The sequence below is a fragment of the Triturus cristatus genome, chromosome 10 (genome assembly GCF_964204655.1).
Source record: "Triturus cristatus chromosome 10, aTriCri1.1, whole genome shotgun sequence".
NCBI classification, from domain to species: Eukaryota; Metazoa; Chordata; class Amphibia; order Caudata; family Salamandridae; genus Triturus; species Triturus cristatus.
In genome coordinates, this window is record NC_140593.1 from 139,149,494 (window position 1) to 139,170,159 (window position 20,666).

Below are 20,666 nucleotides of genomic sequence, written 5' to 3' on the forward strand. Positions count from 1 at the left end.
TTTGCAACAATTAAAACGGACGTTCTTGGGCTGGTTCCCTGACAAAATATCGACAAACTGAATATCGAGGTACCCAAATATTGACGCAAAAATTTGGAAGTCAAGAATATCGACATCCTATCTACATCATGGTAAGTACAAAAATATTGAGAAAAAAAATATCGATGTCAAAAATATAGTTGTAAAAAATATCCTTGTTTAGAAATGTTAAAAAAATAATGTAAAATAAAGTAAATAATACATATAATTAAAAGAAACACAGTTAAAAAACATTAAAACATGTTTAAAAATAATAACTAATACATAAAGGTGCCGATTCCGATCCGGTAAAAAGGCCCTACGAATCGTCGTACGGAGCGTTTTCTCCGTACGACTCGTACCCGGTAAACTGTCTGTACAACCTAGGAAGTACGATTCGTACAGAAAGCCTATTTCCGTTCGAATCGTACAAAAGACCGTACGGGTAAAAAAAACCCTACGAATCAGATCCGGAACAGCCTGTATGCGCCGTCCGTACGTATGTAAGCAGCGTTTTATGGCCCAGCAAGTATGATCCGCCCCTACGCGCATACGCGCTGGGGGTACAGTGTGGCCATATGGGGGGGTGGGGGTACGGTGCATACATACAAGGGGTGGGGGTATGGTGCGTACATACGGGGGGTGGTGGGGGTACGGTGCGTACATACGGGGGGTGGTGGGGGTACGGTGCATACATACAGGGGGTGGGGGTACGGTGCGTACATATGGGGGGTGGTGGGGGTACAGTGCGTACATACGGGGGGTGGAGGTACAGTGCGTACATACGGGGGTGGGGGTACGGTGCGTACATCCGGGGGGTGGGGGGGCCTGTACGACTCATACCCCAGGAACAACTTTTCCCGGGCTACGAGTCGTACAAACTTTGCTTCGTAGCGGGTAGTGTCATTCCCCGTGTACGGGCCGCTTTCCGTACGATTCGTAAATCGGATAGCCGGTCCTGATCATACTTGTATGCTCGGACTGTCTTTTTACGAATCGTACGGAAAAGTGTCCGGGTACGTCTCGTGCAACTTTTCCCGCTACGATTCGTACGGATCGGGCCGATCCGTATGTACTTTTTCCCAAACGAATCGTACTTCACGGGTTGGACGTGACTTGTATGATTCGTACGGAAAAAAATACGGATACGAGTCGTACGGAAATATTTTTTAACGGATCGGAATCGGCACCATAATGTTAAAATAAATTAAACATATACATTTAGAAAATAATATATATACTTACTCCACAGAGTGCAACAGTAGGGAAAGTGTTAAATAGCGTAGGGGATAAATTACTATTGCAACTCCAGAGAGTGCAACAGTAGGAAAAGCGTTGGATAGCGTAAGGGTAAAAATTAGTATTCCCACTCCAATGAGTGCAACAGTAGGGAAAGCGTTGGATAGCGTAGAGGTAAAAATTACTATTCCCACTCCAGAGAGTGCAACAGTAGGAAAATAGTTGGATAGCGTAGGGGTAAAAATTACTATTCCCTCTCCAAAGAGTGCATTAGTAGGGAAAGCGTTGGATAGCATAGGGGTAAAAATTACTATTCCCACTCCAAAGAGTGCAACAGTAGGGAAAGTGTTGGATAGCGTAAGGGTAAAAATTTCTATTCCCACTCCAGAGAGTGTAACAGTAGGGAAAGTGTTGGCTAGCGTAGAGGTAAAAATTACTATTCCCACTCCAGTGAGTGCAACAGTAGGGAAAGCGTTGGATAGCGCAGGGGTTAAAAATAACACACTTATAAATTAAATAATTTTTGTAATTAAATAATGATTTATTAAAAAATTAACAATAAATAAATTAAAAAATAACAATAAATAAAAATTAATAATTTCACACAATTATTTAACTATCAATTAATAAAAATAATTACCAATTAATAATTAATTAACAATAAATTATCAATGCCAATAAATAATAACAAATGAAAATTAATTACCAATTAATAATTATTTAACAAGAAATGAATCATCAATACCCACGAATAAAAATGTATACTTACTTAATTACAAATAAATTACTTCCCACACTATTTCCCTATAAACTCACATCCTGATCCAATGATATATTAATACAAAATAATATAATTATCAATTAATCAATTAATAAAAAATAATTACTAACTAATAATTAACAATAAATTAAATATCAATAACAATAAATAAAATGTAATTATCACTTAATTACAATTAAATTACTTACCACCCTATTCCCCTATAAACCCACAACCCGCTACAGAACTAAAACGCAAAATTTAATTAAAAATAATTCTTAAAAATTATTATTTAATTTAACTATAATTAAATTACTTCCCACCCTATTCCCCTATAAACCAACAACCTGCTAAGGTACTAAAATGCATAATTTACTTCAATCATTAACGTCTAAAAATTGTATACATATATTTAAAAAAACAGTACAATACTTAACAAAAAATGTAGAACACATACACATAAAATACATACTAAAATACATAACACTAATATGAACATTGATATTATTAACATCGATATTTTTGCTATCGAAATTACTAACTTCGATATTAACAAAATCAATATTTCTTATCTTCAGTTCAATATTCTGGTCGTCGATATTCTTGATGGCGATATTCTGTCCCTACGATATTTAAAACTCGATATTAATGAAGGTCGATATTAAAAAATCGATATTATGTCTGTGCACACTTGGGCCACATCTAAGGGGTCTATTACAATGGCGGGCGGACCATCGTTTCGGCAAATGGGACCACCCGCAATGTGTGCGGCGGTCCCGCAAATCCAATTAGGATGCGCCCGCCACACCGGCGGGCGCATCCCACATTTTTAAAATTGTGGCAGGAGGTGCTTTTGGCAGCACCCGCCACAATCTTAAAAAGGCAGTTGCATGCACAACGTGGCAGGCACCGCGCGGTGCCTGCGACATTATGCATGCAAATGTAGGGGGGTACCATAGGTACCCCCCATGTGCACCCCCCACCCCCCTGACAGCCTGGGGGCCAGCAACGGGCCCCCCTATGCAGACTCCACATGTCTTTCCATGGCGGCAACACTGCCATGGAAAGGCATTTCACCGCCTGCATCTTGATATGGATGGCGTTGTCTTGCAGACACCCCCACCATATGATTCCCCTTTTCCGCCTGGTCTCCTGTTAGACCGGCGGAAAACCGGTGGATGGTCTTTCTGTCCGCCGGAGTCCCCCCCGCCATCCTAATATGGCGGGGGGGAAATGGAACGCGGGCGGTGAATAATGGCAGGCGGATCACCACCACCATACTGGCGGTGGCGATCCGCCCGCCATTATAATAGACCCCTAACTTTGGATCTGTCTGTATCAGCATGTGCTATATAGGGCAGTTTAATTGCTACATTAATTTCACTGTCTTGATCTTCCAACTATATTACCACATTTCGTCTATGTTACAGCGGTGATCCGGCATCTGACTATCTCACATTTGTGAGAATTAATGGACTGAGAGCACTGCTGGTAACTGTGATAATCCTAAATCCAAGCATCATATAACTTTCACATAATGCCTCCAGTTCACCAAATTTGATTAATGAATAAAGTTCAGAGCATGCACTCTAAGGGGCATATGTATCAAGCCCACTCCCGTTCACAAACAGGCCGATTCTCAGAATCGGCCCGTTTGCGAATGGGAAAAAGACTTTTGCGATGTATCATCTCAAAAGGCCCTCGCAAAATAAGGAATTGCAAAATTTGTGATTTCCTATTTTGCGAATGCATTTAAGGAATCCCAAATTGCGACTCCTTAAATGCAATGTAGGAAGCACCCAAATTGTGCGTTTTTGGCTTAAGGAATCGCAAATTACCACCAACTTCAGGTTAGTGGTAATTTGCGATTTCTTTGAAAAATGCATTTTTTTGCATTTTTCAAAGTGCCATGTGGCGCACATACATGCCCTAAGCGTGCCACATGTGCACACATTCATATTTCAGGGGTGCAACAGGGTGTCATTTTGACACCCTGGCACACTTGAAATTGCATTCTCAATTTGCGATTCTCTAATTGCGAATCGCAAATTGAGAATGTCTTCCCATTCATTCCTATGGGCCTCCTAGCCCATAGGAATGAATCGGAAGGAATTCCTTATTTGCGAATCTCAATTTGCGATTCGCAAATAAGGAATATGTAGGATTCGCTAAATTTTTAGCAAATCCTACATACATTGCATTTTGCGATTCTCTAATTGCGATTTGCTAAAAATCTCAATTTGAGAATCGCAAAAAGCCTTTTTAATACATATGTCACTGAGTTACCTAAATGAATATCCCTAGCACTACAATTTTGGATTCACTAGAATTAATATATACATAAATATTTATCAACTGTACTTAATCTCAAACAGTGCTTCAGCATATGACCCCAAATTCAATTTAGGGTGAACGTGAGTATGCATCTTATATAAGTTCTTCCTCATCCTTAGTGCAAAGTACATGTTTACATATTTAATATAGTTGTTATATATCTGACAAGTCACTGGAAGCTACTACTATATTACTCTAATTTTCTCTACTTCTGGGCTTGATATGTGTCTTGTTCACTCATCAGTTCCATTAGTCAAACAGGGGAGACCTCAATCAGATAATACTTTTGTGGCTAAGGTTATCAAACTGTGCAACGGTACTCTGCATTTGCATATGGTTTAGCTTGACTCCCCAACTGAAAAGTTATTTCTTTACAGTGGCTGTCTTTATACATAAGTTCGAAACTAGAACATTTCAAATATAAATGTGGTTAATAATATAGTAACTACACAAGTCAGGAACAGTGACCATATCATCTAGACCAGGGGCATCCACCTACTTCTGATAACTAAAAACTATCCTGGGCTTCTAACTAATATAGAGATTAGATAAGGGTAAATAATGGTCAATCATCCCTCCTGCAGTATGACAATTCAGCTACAATAAAGATACAGATTAGACACAAAAACAAGGCCAGGCCGAAAGAAAGAGCACAAGAAAGGAGTAGAGAAAGAAAGAGAGATAGAACAAAAGAGAAGAAACGAAGAAGAGAAATCAAGAAGCAGGGGAGGAAGACGACTATTGAGAAATGACAGAAGGACAAGAGAGGAAAAGTAATTTTCATGTGCAAGTTATTCAAAGGCAGCTTTCAGGCTACCTGTAGATCCCGGTTGACCTGTTGGAGACCTGATATAGAGATACTTGCATCTTTACTTGGCCAAATTGTGTTTATTTTGGGATTTAACCCCATAAAATATTTTACAACAGTTATAAAAAATAGTGCGGAAGAACAATAAAAAGACAATTTGATCGCTTTTTTTCAGAATCCAGATAGAATATAAAAATTTGCTCATAACGAACACAATTACTATGCTAGTGTCAGATTTAAGAACTGGTAAAGCAATTTGATAATGTCTAATTTCCAGGTTAAGGCAAAGCAGTCTAATCCATTTTCTCCCAGCTGTCTGATAGGCCTGGCAGAAAAATAAAATGTGTTCCTCATTCTTTGGCCATTAGTGCATATATTATAAATGCCATTTCCTGCTGTGCCAGGTTGGCACTTGCCAACACAGTTATTACTAATTGGTAAAATGCCAAATAAAATCTGAAGGAAACTGTCAGTAAATTTACCCTCCCCCCCAACTTCTTTATTCAGGGACACGTTTCAAGTACAGTGCTCCAATAAATCAGTTTGAGTTTAACTCATTTAGACCCGGTGATAGTTCATGGATCGTTCCTTTGAGATTCCAGGCTTAGTTGATGGAGCCACGACTTCACTTTGTGCAACCAAGATGGAGTAAGGCCAGTATCCAAGTTCTAATAGTTTCTAATACACCTTTCCTGTAAGAGTCCAGTTCTATAGTAGACCACCGTTTCATTTAGAAAAAGTGCTCTAAGGACAGCAAGATACTCTGTTTTGTGTGATCCAGAAAAAGGGTGGAGTGGGAGTGCTCTGGAGATGGGTGGGGATAATTTAACAAAGATCTAGCAGAGTTATTTTCTCTCATCGTCAGAGCACAAACATTAGCCACACTAGATTCCGCTCCATGCAATCCTTCAGCTTGTGCCTTTGGTCTGTTAAACTATAGGGCACCGGTCTGGAGAGAGATTATCTATGCATTTTGAGGACTGCAGCAGCTCTATAATGAACTATCAGATGCTCTTCTGTATTTGTGGGCTACATGAAACAATATTAGACACCTTTATTTGTAAATATTCAAAGTAATTAATTTTTTCTGTGTGCGCCCTTCAACTCCAACGCACCCCGATAACACTTATGCAGATTTAGGATCATATATTTGGTCTTGGATGTGTTAATTTCCAGGCCTTGCGAGTCACAGAATTCAGTAAACTTGTTTAGTAAGTTCTGCAGGCCCACTGGGGTTCTGGATATCAATAACGTATCATCAGTGAAAAGAAGAACTGGATTTTGCTTTCTGGAGAATCATTAACACAGTCTTTGGTGTAGTGCAGTATGTCTTTGATGTACAATATATGTAAAAAGGGTAGGCAGCCTTGCCGTATGCCTCTTCGGATGGCTATACAGCTAGTCAACTCGCCCTGTGTACCCCAACGTACTTGCGCATAGTTATTTGCACAGAGCCTTATCAGAATGAACAGCGGGCAGGCTAGGACACCCATAGACTCAAAAACACCCCCACAGCTTGTCGCTAGATTGGACACAGCTCATAGATCTACTAATGCCATGCACAGGTGACCCTTGCTTAATTTAACATATTTCCAAGTTAGCAGAGTGAAATGAAAGATGTGTTGATGGTGATTATCTTCGCCCTGAAACCGGTTTCGAAAGGTGACAATATCATGGCATGGCCATCCAACGTTTGAGTTTGTCCAATAGTTGTTTGCAGATTTTTTGTAAGCTGTTCGATGGTGTACACCCCATTACCCTTTTTAAATATAGGAATTATCTCTGCTCTAAGCCACATTTATGTTAAATCAGCGGCCTCCAGAATGGCATTAGTTAACAAATTAATGAAAAGGGCCCAAATGGTGGTCTTTGATCAGAAAAGGTCCACTGTAAACTTGTCAGGGCCAGGAGCTTTTCCAGGGCAGTGGGACTCTATGAATGGTGTCAGAAAACGAGACAACAATGTTCTCACTTCCCATGATCTCATCATCAGGCTTATATGTGGCAAGGTGGCACCAGTCTTCAAGCTCGCACTGGAGTATAAGTCTGCACAATACTTAACCCAGACATTCAGTTGAATAACTTACTTTTATTTATTATTTTTATTTTTGCTTTATTTAGTGTTCAATGTTTAAAATCCTTTTTAGATATAAATTCAAACAGTATTATTTTAAAGACTGAAGACCTATTGAATGCCCCGGTGTTAAGAATTATTTATTAGGATTTAGGTAGACATTAATTTAAGACCAATTGCAAGATTATATGGAGAGTTCAAACTTCCAACACAATTCAGGCTAATATATAAGATGTTTTTTTTGGGAACAGGTGTCCTGAACGCATTGTGCTATTGTGAAATTAAAGTAAAGCCTTGATTGATCAGATTCTCCCAGTTCTACCTATGAAAAATTAGATTTAGAAAATTTGAATTGGCAATATCATTTGCCAATCTTTAGTTTTCCCAAAATATGTTAGGTCAAGATTGCAGAAAATATATGGAAAATATGCAGCCGCATTGCCTATTGTTAAATTCTCAAAGATATTTGAAATTGATAAAGCATGTTGTATTCCATCACATCATAGGGGCAATCACATTAAACCAAGACAAGTCATACTTAAAGTACTGCATCATACCCATTTGGTTATGAAGAGGAAAGCAGCTAGACATATCCCATTTTTAATGGAAGAAAGAAACAACCTTTACATTCATAACAAGCCAAGGAAACTGTTGCAATCATGAAGAATTTGCAGCTTTTAAACCTAGAATTAAGATTGCGGATTCAAATACAGTTGTTTTGACACTTCCACTATGAAAAACTGGAAGAGTTAAATTTCAAAATTTAAACTACCCATCTTGTTGTATACCATGACCAGCCTCAACCTTTATCTATGAATGCCCTAGACATTTAAGAAAATGTATTAAATGTGCACTTATAGCTTCAGTTTATTTGACCCTGGTTGTAACTAACCCTGGGAGGAGCAGGCGTAGTGCCTCTACGTGAAGTCCCACAGAGTTGGCAATCAACTCTGTGGAACTTCGCTCCGCGCCCTCCCCCACCCCCCACCCCAAATAATTAAAAGTTATTAAAAGGTACTTACCTGCCCCTTGGCTGCCTCCTGCTGAACATCACAGCTCTCCTGCCTTCTCCTTGCCGTCCTGCTTCAATGCTAACCCCTATGTTGAACGTCTTGCGTAATGACAATATTTATAGCTTTGAGGTTGGAGAATCTCCACCATGTACACAATTCATTGCTTAGGTAAAGGTCTGGGCTGCAAGGATCCAATGATGAAGCAAAACATTATGTTGATTCTAGGTGGCAAATTACCTGCCAGTGTTCTTTATATAAAGCAAGCTCGCATTCAAATATATGTGAAAGACTGGAAAATATTGGTATTTACTTAAAATATTATCTGGGAATTTAAAATCATCTCCACTATAAATATTAAAGCAGAACAAATTCATACTTATGAGATAGATTTATTTTTTAAATGATCTGCATTATCTGAAACTGATATACAATAATTAAAATCCTCTATAGATGGTGAGGAAATTAAAAATGCTATAGACTCCCTCAGTACCGGAACTGCCTCCTGTCCTGATACAATACTTTCAGAATTTTATAAACTTTCCATACCAAGCTGTCATTATATCTCTTTGAATGTCCTTGGTAATGGAGGTGTGGTGTCTAGATCAGGATCACAAGCTACCAGCAGCTCCCACAAACCTTCAGAGTAGCTCCTAGCCTTCAAAGTTCATTTTCAACTAAGAAGTGCAATAAATTAAGTGTTGTGTTTTCCTTTTAAAGTGTTTATTTTACATTATTATTAGGCTGCAGATAACAGAGCTTGCTAATGAGCAGTGCTGCACTGAGATTTATGACCCATGTGGGTCACAGAAGTTCAAAACTGAAGAACTGAGGTATTTAACTTCTAAATAAAAGTTGTTCCCAACTCAATATTGGAGCATGAGAGCAAAATTATGTTTCTGAATTCTTGTACAAGAAAGAAAAGGAAAATGAAGAGTTAACTTCATGATTAAGTTTCCTTTTAATTGTCTCCCTTTTTAAAGCAATTACAAATAGCAGGCATCTTGCTGCCAGTGGCTGATAGACAGAGTGCCATATTTATAACTGAAAAATACAAACATTTTCTTTTAAATAGGAGAAATTTAAAGTGAATAAAAATGTTTCTATGAAACATTGTCCTTATGTTTTTTTCTACTTTAAATTAATCCATATACATCCTAATGTGTTATGAAGCATTTTTCTTCACTTTAAATTACTCACATTTAAACAAATGACTGTATTATGCCATTATAAATATGGCACCATGTCTAGAGGCCATGGGGAGTAAAATGCCTGCTGTTTGTAAAGACACTTTGACATGGGAGAGATTTAAAATGATGAGTTTTATGTAATGCACATAAACATAAACTTAACCCTTAAGTTGAATGTTCTGTATTTTCAAAGTGCAACTACAAACAGCAGCCTTCTTGCTACCAGTGACTGGTAGACACGCTGCTATATTTATAGCTGAAGAATATTCTTTTTTATAAATTGGAGAAATTTAAAGTGCAGAAACATTTTCCATCAAGTGGACATTTTTGCAGTATATTTTAATGCACTTTATATTTTTCACATTTAAAAACAAAACAAAGGGTAGTATGTTTGTGTTGTACATGTAACAATGACACATATGGCAAAAGGTATGTCCTGTGCATACTATTTATTCACACTCATGTTCATATATCCTAACAGACCATGCACTTACTAACGCACATGGCAGCCCTATCATTGTACCCCTAGTCACAGTATTTTGTTCAAACCATAGTATCGGGCTCCATGGACATTAGGTTTAAAGTCAATGAAGCTGGGCGAGGGGGTATCTGGTAACAATGCACAAGTTACTTGCCCTTTAGTAGCTCACCACGATTTTCACTGATCAGAAGTAGACCCATGGTCTAGATTTTTCATGGAAGCATGAATAATTGTATTACTCAAACCAGATAAATATCCTACTGAAATATCCAATTCCTTTAATAAATCGAAATTGTAAGATTTATGCAACAATTTTAGAAAATACAAATATTAAGTAGTATTATCTCTCTAGATCAATCTGGCATTTTAAAATCTAGATTATTGTCGAACAATACAGGGTTTATGTGGCAAGTTTAGAATCAATTCCCTCTCCTAAACCTCCATCTAGTTTACTTGCACTTCTTATGGGAAATGATGAAATTACTTGGCAATGTCTATTTCGAGTAATGGAATCTTTTCATTTTGTCCTAATTTTATAAACATGTTTACTCTCCCTTATTTTCAACCTTCTGCCCAACCTTTGAGTAACAGCAATTTCTCTGTATTTTTTCTAATTATTTAGGGGAACAAGACAGGGTAACCCCTTGTCCCCCGTTCTCTCATCATCATCATCATCATTTTTTTATTGTTTGATTACTTAAAATCATTACAAACCCCCTTCCCCCCCCCGGAACAGATAAAATATTACGATGAACTAAAACCGTAATGTTCTGAGTAAAATCCACATCACTTATCAGCAAGATTTAAGTTTAAAAACGCTTACATTAGCAACTGTAACTTAAAACGACAGAAGAATGAAAAAACCGTTGGGGATGCTGGTGATCTCGTTAAACTGCTATTGTTTTGGATCTCCATCAGCTTGCAGTAAAAGTCTGCTGACTAGATTCATGTATTTAATTCCACGGCATGTCAGTATAGTCGATGTACCCTCTAGCCAGCAAATCACCGCTTGCCTACTGGAGCGAATGTTCAGCTCATTGAAAATAGATTTCAAGTGTAGTCTCCTTTGGTCTAAAACGGTGGTACAGGCACATATTAGGTGGATTAAAGTTTCCTTTTTATAACCACATAGTCTGCAAGACTCTGTTTTAAATGGCGTTTTCCATTGTGGGTATAAATCCTTAGCCTCATGCACACCCATTCGATACTTTAGAAAGCTTATTTTTAACTGCAAGTTAAAATGGGTGGATAAATATGGTTGTGGCCTCAAAAGTCTGTAGGAGTTTATAACTGTCCACCCGTGCCGCCGCTTGGAGAGCGCTTGTTTGTCAGCACACAAGGATTTCTTTTTAGCTGCACTATTTACTATTTTGCCAAAGCTTCCTCTGTCCAACCCGTTGGCCCATGCTGCTTGTAAGTCCATCTCCACCAAGGACTCTCTCAGAAAGCTTCCCCAGGAGTTCTGTGTTAATAAATCCCCCTGGAGCTTAATTTCTTCCCAGCACAAGCTATTCAAGGTATCCGGGTCAGAAGAGCGGAGCGTATGGCAAAGTTTAATAAAGCAGCTCATTCCTCGGAATTTCTGGTGCTGGAGGCCGAATTCCAGTCTGACCTGGGAGGGCGAGGCAGATTTAGGCAAATCGAAAACTGCTTTATAGATCTTTGTCTGCAGTATATTCAGTAAAAGCGCTTCTTTGCCGCACCAAGGAGCCAGGCCGTAGGACAAACAAGGTTGTATTTGGGCGGTCATTACTTTAAGCAGATGAGAGAAGTTTGGGCAGTCCATCTTTTTGCGTAGTAATTTATATGCATAAATTAATGACTGTGCCTTTGCTTTTAGTACCAGTTTATGTTCTTTATGGGTTGCACCCTGCCCAATCGTTACGCCCAGATATTTGTATGAGCTAACTTCCTCAACAGTTGCCCCCTTAGCCGTCCATTTGAACTTAAGTTTCTTGCGATCCACTAGGCGCACTATTTTTGTTCTCTCTTTATTTAGCTCCACTTTTTCCTTGTCCAAGTAGGCTACAAGATTGTTTATTGATCTCTGTAGGCCGATGGGAGTTTGGCTCAACAGAACTATATCATCCGCATATTGTAATATGGCAATTGGCTCGTTGACCATTTTCGGGGGGTGTGACTCTGGTTTTTCAATGTAAGGTGCGATGTCGGATAAAAACAGATTGAATAGACTGGGGGCTAAAACACAACCTTGTTTTAAACCGCTTTGCGTCTGAATACTTGCAGTTGTACTCAACCCGTTGCCCAACTTAACTCTTGCCCAGGTATCCGTATGCAAGGCAATTATGGCATTGAGCATTGTGGTTGGCAGGCCCCATTCTTTAAGTTTCTTCCATAGCTGGCTCCTGCTCACTCTGTCGAATGCAGATTTGATGTCAATAAAGCAGGCGAACAGCCGGAGATCCCTTTTTTGGGGCTTTTTCTGTTAAAAGAGCAAGGTTTACAAGATTAGTTATAGTACCCATACCTTGCCTGAAACCTGTCTGAAACTTGGGGATTATGTTTATCCTCCATCCAACATTTCAACTGCGTTAACAGGCACAAGGCATACAATTTTGCTTCCACGTCGATCAGTGCAATTAGTCTATAATTCCCAGGCTTACAGTGGTCTCCCTTTTTGAATATGAGGTGGATGATGCTCCCCCTCCAAGAAGCCGGGATATTAGATTGGTTATAAATCCCATTGAAAAGTGGAGTAAGGTATGAGGACCAAAACTCTGGGTCATTCTTAAAGAAGGCGTTAGGGATACCATTGGGGCCAGCCGCTCCCTCGGGTTTGAGTTTCCGTATAAGCACTCTTAGCTCGTTCCCATTTGTCAAGGTGTTTATCCCGCAAATGGTTGGCGCTGTTTCTAATGAGCTATCTTCCACGTGTACTGGGATGATAGAGTCTTTTGTTACTTTTTGAACTTGGTCTTCCCCAAGGGACCCTCCGACAGGTCCCGTCCCTGCCTTATTGTACAATGATTGCACATGTTTGGTCCAGATGTCTGCTCCAATTCCTGCTTCTTGCAGCAGTTTTGGGCCAGTTGACAACATGTTGATTATGCTCCAAAACTCGCTGCTGTTGGGCTTTTTACTAGCGGATAATAATTTCAGCCAAATGGATCCTTTATGCGCTATTTTTGCCTTCCACAGGTTCCTCCTGTAGGTGCACCTCAATGCATGCAGCTTCGTTTTTTCTATTCTAAATCCCATTTTTCCTGCTTGTAATAGCAGTTGCACTTCTCTTGCAATTGCTCTTTTTTGTTTTCTGAGGGCTTGATTGAACCAGGGATCTTTTCTGGTCACCGTTCTTGGGGTACGTCCCAGGGAAGCCAGGAATTTATGAACTAGGAGATAAGCCAATTGCTCCCAAGATTTAACACAATCCTTTTCTTCTTTACGGCCCTGTTTAGCCACGAAAACCTTAACTGTCTCTTGTATGGCTTGGGGTACCACTCCCCGCCATTTTAGCTTTCGGAGATTAAATTTTTCTGGCAGTTGCAAGATTGATTTAATTTTTTGTGCAAAATTGACTTTTTTGGTCATGTTTAGAACGAGAGGCTTTCGGCCCTTGGAATAATACTGAGTTGATTAATTTGTGGGAGCAGGTTATTACTAGTGATTATAAAGTCTATCGTTGAGGAAGTTTTTCCACTTAAGTATGTTGCGGCTGCTGGGTCGTCCCCCGTGACTTTTCCGTTCAAAATTGTCAAGTCAAGTGTGTCTAGGTTATTCACAAATGCTCTTGTTCCCTGGGTGGCTTTTCTTTTACTTCCCCACTGTTTAGCTAAAAGGTTGCTGTTAAAGTCTCCTGAGATCAATAATTGACAGTTCTCATGGCTTCTCTGCGTTGATGATATTAATTTAGTTAGGGTTGTGTATTTTCCCTTCTGCTCTTTTCTTTCTGGGTGGATATAAACATTGATTAGTAGAAGTTGCCAGTTTGTTTCATTGGGTGTCTGATTACTACTTAGTTTGGTCATTTGGATCCAGAATCTAATATTTCCGTTACCCAGTTCAGTTTATGTGAAATAAACGTTGATAGGCCCCCTCTCGCATGTCCAAAACGTGAGTATCTTTCTGCCATACAGTGATGATCTATGAATCCTGGATTTGGACTTGCAACCAAATTCCAGGTTTCCTGGAGCAGGATAATATCATGTTGAATCAAAAATGATTTTGTTTCTTGGTCTTGCCCCGTATTGTGAAATCCGTGGATATTCCACGAACAGAGCGAGATGTTGACTTTACACGCGACTTCCGCTTTATTGGCCGTCCTGCTCTCTGATTTATTGCTTAACTTTGCTTGATTAGGGATGCTTATTGTTTAGTATTCTGGGCACCCAGGACCAGTCCCTAGATTCCTGTGAGCTGTCCTCGGTAATGTCGGGGCTTTCTCTTGTATCATTTCTGTTTCTGGAGGAAGCTGTTGGGGAGTTGGCACGTGCTCCACGTACACATGTTAGATGGCTTTTCCCTGATCTATTTACTTCATCTGGGTTTTTAAGAAGAGGGTGCGGGTACCTTGGGCGTTCGTAAGCCTTTAACGTCATTCCCCATGCTCCAAACCTTCCGCTCGTTGATATGATTTTTTTCACCAGGTCCTTTGAGGTCCAGGTTGTCAGGGTCTCTTCTATTCCCGACCCAGTTGTTTTTATGAATTCAACCGAGGTTAGGTCGCTGGAGCGGGTACCTTTTAATTCTGGGATTTCGTTAAACAGCCTCAGGAGATTTCCTCTGTTTAGCATATCTTGTGTTCCCTTTGATGAATATTCTGGTATGAACGGTAGTTTCAGTTCAAACTCGTCCGGTTGAAAGTTCTCAGTATGCGAGAGGGGATCTTTTTCCTTTCTTCTGCCTTCCGTTGTTAGGGTAAATGAGGTGTTTTTTTCGTGTTGTGAGACACGCACGGAGGGATCCGAAGATGTTGCCTTTGTACTCATTTTCGATGTTCCGGGGCTTTTGTGAAATGTTTTCCTTTTTTGCGACTCTCGTTGATCCTGGTTGAGAAATTTGCATAAGCGAGACTTTCCCCTTATCGTTACTGCGATTGGTTTTGACTCGTTTTCGGGCTTGTGCGGTGTTGGCTGATCCAACATCTTCGTCGGTAGAAGGTTATGATTTTCCGGTACTAACTCTTTATTTCTTTCGTCTTGTTGTAAATCGCCTTGTTGAATGCTCCAACCTTTGCCTCTCCTCGGGATATTACTTCCTGAAGAATACGAGAACTTTTCTTGACCTGCTCCTTTATTAACTCCTGTTTTTCCTCCTAGGCCTTGGGCTATCGAGGTGTCTTTTTGAGCTCTTTTGTCCTTAGGGTGGGGGTTCCCAGCCCCTAGTGTAATATGAGGAGAGGTTTGGGGTGAGAAAGAGTGACTAGAGCCCTGTTGCTTTTGATTGAACAGCTGGTAGTCTTGAGATTGGTCACTTATGGGGCAAACCGCCCGGAGCGGGGAGAAAGTCTTCTTTTTCTTTTTCCTGGGTGATTTTACTGTAAATAACGGGAATAGATTTTCCGTTGCAAGGCTAGATTGTTTGTTGTGTTTAGGCCGAGCCTTTCTTGCGCGTTTTCTTTCCCTTTTTGTTGGTTTAACAACCTCGAGTACTTGTTTAACGGGGCTCTCTGGGGCGTCTGATAGATTGGATTGGGGCTCGATCTCTGTTTTTACTAATTCAACGTTGATATCGCTTGATTCCTGTGTTATTTTTTTAGTTTGAGTTGCACGTTTCTCTTGAACGACGCTTTTTTGGGGGGAATTTGTAAAATTCTTGCTGGTGCATGATGATTTTACTACCCCTAGGACGATTTTTAAAATTTCGGGAAGGGATACGAGTTTCTCTATTATTGGGCTGCAACAGCAGGTTGACTTATTTTTATTTGTGAGTCTTTGTTGCTCCGGATTTTCTCTTCCTGAAAGGAGGGTGGTTATTAAATCTAATTTGGTGTTTATACCTGAAATATGATTGGCAATAAGATTTACAAGGTCAATTTGAACGTCCATTTTGTCTGATTGATAGTTTAAAACCCTTATGGCTTGTTCAAGGGTCTGAATCAGGGTTTGCACCCACTGCGTATGGGGGTGATCTTCAAAATGCTGCGCCGATGCCTCTGGCCCGAGATCTGATCCACTTTCGGATAAAATTGTTATTGGTAAAAAAAGGTTTAGACCTTTAGGTTGTTGTTTAATCATTGTGGAGAAATGACTAATCTCCACTAATTCTGGTACCTGGAGATTTTTTATGCCCGGTGGGCTTGACGGTGTGGATGAAACAAGCATAGATCTCCTTTGTGGATTTTTTTTACTTGAACCTGGGCTAAAACAGACGTTGACCTGGTGATTGGATTCTAATAATTCCAGGATTTCAGTCAAATTTGACTCGTTTATGTCAGAAAGAGATTTGCTGCTCACTGAATCCTTGGGCACTATGTTTGCTGCAAGTTCAATTGGATTTAATTTTCCGTGTTTGAGCCATTTAATATCAGATTGGCCTGCTTCCTTAGGGCTAAGTAGTTGCCTACCGACCTTTAAGGCCTCAATGGTGGAAACTCCATTTGGTGCTGCTTTAGTAAGAGTGCAACTGAAATTTGAATTTTCACGCTCCTTATTTCCCCCAGTGTGGGTCTCAGGCGACTCCGCGGGGTCTACAATAGTATTTATCTTTGTTCCGCTCTCGATAGAGATGTTGGCAGGTGCTTCAGATTTTGCTGTAAAAGCTGTGGCGGAAGATATAGAGGCTGCCTGGTGCACCTGAGCTGTTATTGTCGCAGATTTCTTTGAGCCTAGGCAGCCTGTGTTTGTTCCCACAAGTGGATCCTTTGGTAATGCGTTAGTGGGGTTTACAGGAGACCACAGAGCAATATTTTCTAATTTATCTGGCTGAATTGGGCTTGGTAACTGAAACGATTCTTTTGAGGGGGCGTATATTGCCGCCATTGGATCTTTTAAGAAAAAGAATTTTCGAATCCCTGTTTGGTTATTCGGCTTTAACAGTTGTACTGTTGTAGGTGTGGACACTGAGATCAGCCTCTCCCTTTGTCCTGCTCCGTTTACTGATTTATTATATAGAGAGTCCTCCTCTATTACTGAGTTAGATTTTAAATTTTTGGCTTTTTGTTTTGTTTTTTCGCCTTGTTTCTTGCCAATCACCACTTGTCGGACTGTCCCAGATCTCATTTGGGCAACCCTGCCCTAGGCCCAACAGAGGGCTCTGTAAACGGGTTTGCTTTTTTTTTTTTTTTTGCTTTTTTTGCTGGGAGGTTACGCTTTCTCATAAACCCCTAGGGGACTTTGACCGTGGGGCCACTTTGGCAATGAGCGCGGGGCGAGTGTATTTCTGTCACGGTCCGTTTCCCCCACAGAACACACTGGGCGGCACCCAAGTTCACTCTGCCGGAACAGAGAACCGCTGCGTGTGTCCCTCGCAGGGTAACCCCTTGTCCCCCGTTCTCTCGTTTCTAGCCACTGAAGCCTTATTTTTTCTACTACCGAATTCAAAAGTAAAGAAAGGTGTCTGTATTGAGAATTTTGTTCTCATAACCTCTGCTATGCTGATGAGGTTCATTTATTCATCACTGAGCGTGATATGTCAAGCTCCTATGGCATGGATGCTGATGTTGACCCTGTGACTCCCCGTGAGTCTGATTTCAAGTACTTAATAAAACAAGCACTACATATGAGGCTTTGAGGGAAACCAGAAAGAAGTAAAAGGGTAAAGAGAAACCCTGGAATGTCCCCACAGAGCCATCAGGGCTACAACCCTCACTCTGTAGTTGTCCTCCACCTTTGGCAAGACACACTACATTATTATGTGGGGGCATCAATTACAAATCTTTCTATAGGTATATGCAAAATAGTTGAAATTACTCTCCACTGTAGGTTAAGAAGAGCAAGGTGTCACCTATACCATGAGTAAACAATCCAATAGCAGACACAGAGGAGAGGAGCAGATGGTAGCAGGCGGGCCCCAGGAGCAAATTCGTATCGGTAGCATATTGAAACAAAGAGTGCATAGGTTGAGCTCAATATTATCAAGGGATACCAAAGGGAGCGAAAAAAACAACAAAGTGGCATGTGAAGGGAAGGCCAGATGTGGACTGGCAGGAGACAAAAACAGTAATAAAACTAGAGAGGCGGCCCCACTGTCCAAGGGAACAGGGCACTGTAAATCAGTAGCGAAATAAAGTTTCCCCTGGATAAACCAGATAGTACCTACACTTGCACTACTAGCATACCATTCACACTTGTACACACACCAATTATACAGTTTCCACCGTACAGTTACTACCATAAATATGCCCCAAAATGAGATGTAACGTATATAGAATTTTTTTTATTTTTATTATTCAATAAAAACTCTGTAACCCAGAGTGTAAAATAAAATTGCAAAGCTTATACGAAGATCAATACAATTCATTCATTACATGCAGTGGAAAAACTAATACAGTACACATTAATATTAAAATTCAACAAGAATGCTCCAATAAATCAGCAACATGGAAAAATAAAATACAATAGGAAACCCATTTTTCACAATCCTACATTAACTGTTTCAAATTGATCCGACATCTAACATTAAAAAAGAAAAACTGGTAGGATAACACTTTATTCCTTCCCAGGAATTCTTGTGGGTGGATTCAAGACAGACTGGCGTCGACGGCTTTCGGTGGTAAGTGTATCAAGGTAAAAAGACCACCTTCTTCAGGACTCTAAATCAGGGATTTATTCCTCCTCCAAACAATTTTGCAAATGTATTTATCAAAGCAGGGTTAGTTTCTCACAGGTCCACAGAGGAAATTTCAATGGCCGCTATTTACAGATTGCCTATTCTCAGTGTTAAATGGCACAGACATAATCAAAAACCTTTCTCCCAACACTGGGAACTTTTAAATTTAAAAAGTGTATGTCCTTTCTTTTGGGGCTGGTGTTTTCTTACTCCTGCTTGCTCATAAAGTGAAGGACAGTGTCATCCCTGCCAGTTTCCGCCCCGTGGTGAGATGGAGATATATCCAATTTTTTCTCCCAGTGGGGAGCACTTGTGTCTTCGTGGCAGGTAATTCCTCTTTCCTCGATTAGAGTTTAGATTACTTCCAGCCACAAATACCTGTTCTCAGGTTTAAATCAGTAGTACGTTTGCCATAAACCACCCAAAAAATGTCCGGTAGTCGATTGTCCTTAAAGTACGGCATCTCAGCGTCCATAACCCTGCAATAGGAGACCAAAACAACCAACACAATTCTCGGTTGTCAGGCAAAGTATTCTGCACTGGGTTAAATACTGTCACATCTCAACTTGGCCTGGATGTACTCCTCTGCCACCTTGAATTGAGAAGTCGAGAAGTTATGGTTAGCTACTTGCTATACTTCAACATGAATTTTTAGAGATATATTTGTTTTTATTTTCATAATTATTCAGGAGATAAACACAAAAAGTTCCTTATTCACAGTCATCCCAACAATAGCAACATCTATATCTCTACTATGATCATTTTGAGGAGCAGGTCTGAAACAAGGGCATGCTTTGGCCCCAGACCACTTTTCAGTTACCCTAAAGGTTTAAAAAGTTAAAGGTAAGGCATTCCCTTCAAACCCACTACCTTTTCTGTTTCTCTGTCAAAGAACAACAGCAGTCCCTTCTGTCTACTGTGGCTTCAAAGACTTGTATAACGTCCGAGACATTGGGTTGCATCCCCAACAAACCATCTTGCGTATGCATGTGACTTTCCTTTCATGAGGTTTTACTGTACCAGAAGCATCAAAGACTCATGACCTCTATAAGTGACAATAAAGATTTATTTTATTTGCCTTGTACGACGTCTCATGGAATAGTTAACCAGTGCACATTCGGTAGCAGCATAATTATTCAAAAGAGCTCAGAAACTGCTATTTCCAGGGGAAATAGGGTCAACACCTCTGAACTAGTAGATCAAAGGTAGCTATTATTGATTGCTTGGGGAAATATTGACTACATACACCTAACTTAGACTGCTATGATGTGAACACATTTCTTCCATTGGAGACGTTTACAATGCTGGTGCAGGTTCAAGATGTACCTTCTTGGAGGCAGGAAAATTTTTTGATTTGGGTGAATTTTTAGGATATATTCTACAAAACGCATCCACCATTTCCAATGTAGTCGACCCCCTCTGTAGATCTCATTACAACTCCAGCAGTTGTTGATCATGAGTTAGCTCCAATTGTGGCCTGCCTCTGCCTAAAGGTTTACATTTAACCATACCTAGACAGTTGGTAAGTGAGAGTTCCATCTCATAACCTGGCCTCTAACAGCTGGTACTTTCTTTTCGTTGAACCATATAGATCTCTGGTCATCAGTTACTCTTCATTCCTATCATCGTTGGAGACAAACTGTTACCTTTAATTTCAAACCACTGGAAAGGTGCCTGCCACTGATCCATTTCAACAGCTTGAAACTGATCAACAAAAGGCAGCTTTCTAGTCCCAGAGATTGTCAGATCTGCATAAATGTGGTCCTTATGCGTATCTCTATAGGAGGTCAATACAGAATGACATGTCTGAACAGCTGAACCAGCTAAACAACACCTTGCTCTGTCTTTTACCTTTCAACTGGTGGGCACACAATTAGAACATATTTGTGGGTTAAAATGATCCTAAACCAATCCCAATTAACCTAGTAATAGAAAATGTGTCTGGATTATGTTGGATGACCACTACATCCACTGGTCCAGGAGCACCCTGTGAAAAGCAATCTAATACTTCACATCATCGTT

The 20,666-nt window shown here is 40.1% G+C and overlaps 1 protein-coding gene across 1 annotated transcript in view; it reads left to right on the top strand.

Annotated features, from left to right (window-relative positions):
- Positions 1 to 20,666, top strand: part of LOC146789044 (collagen alpha-6(VI) chain-like) — a 788,523-nt gene that overhangs the window by 456,618 nt on the left and 311,239 nt on the right. The window lies entirely within an intron of this gene.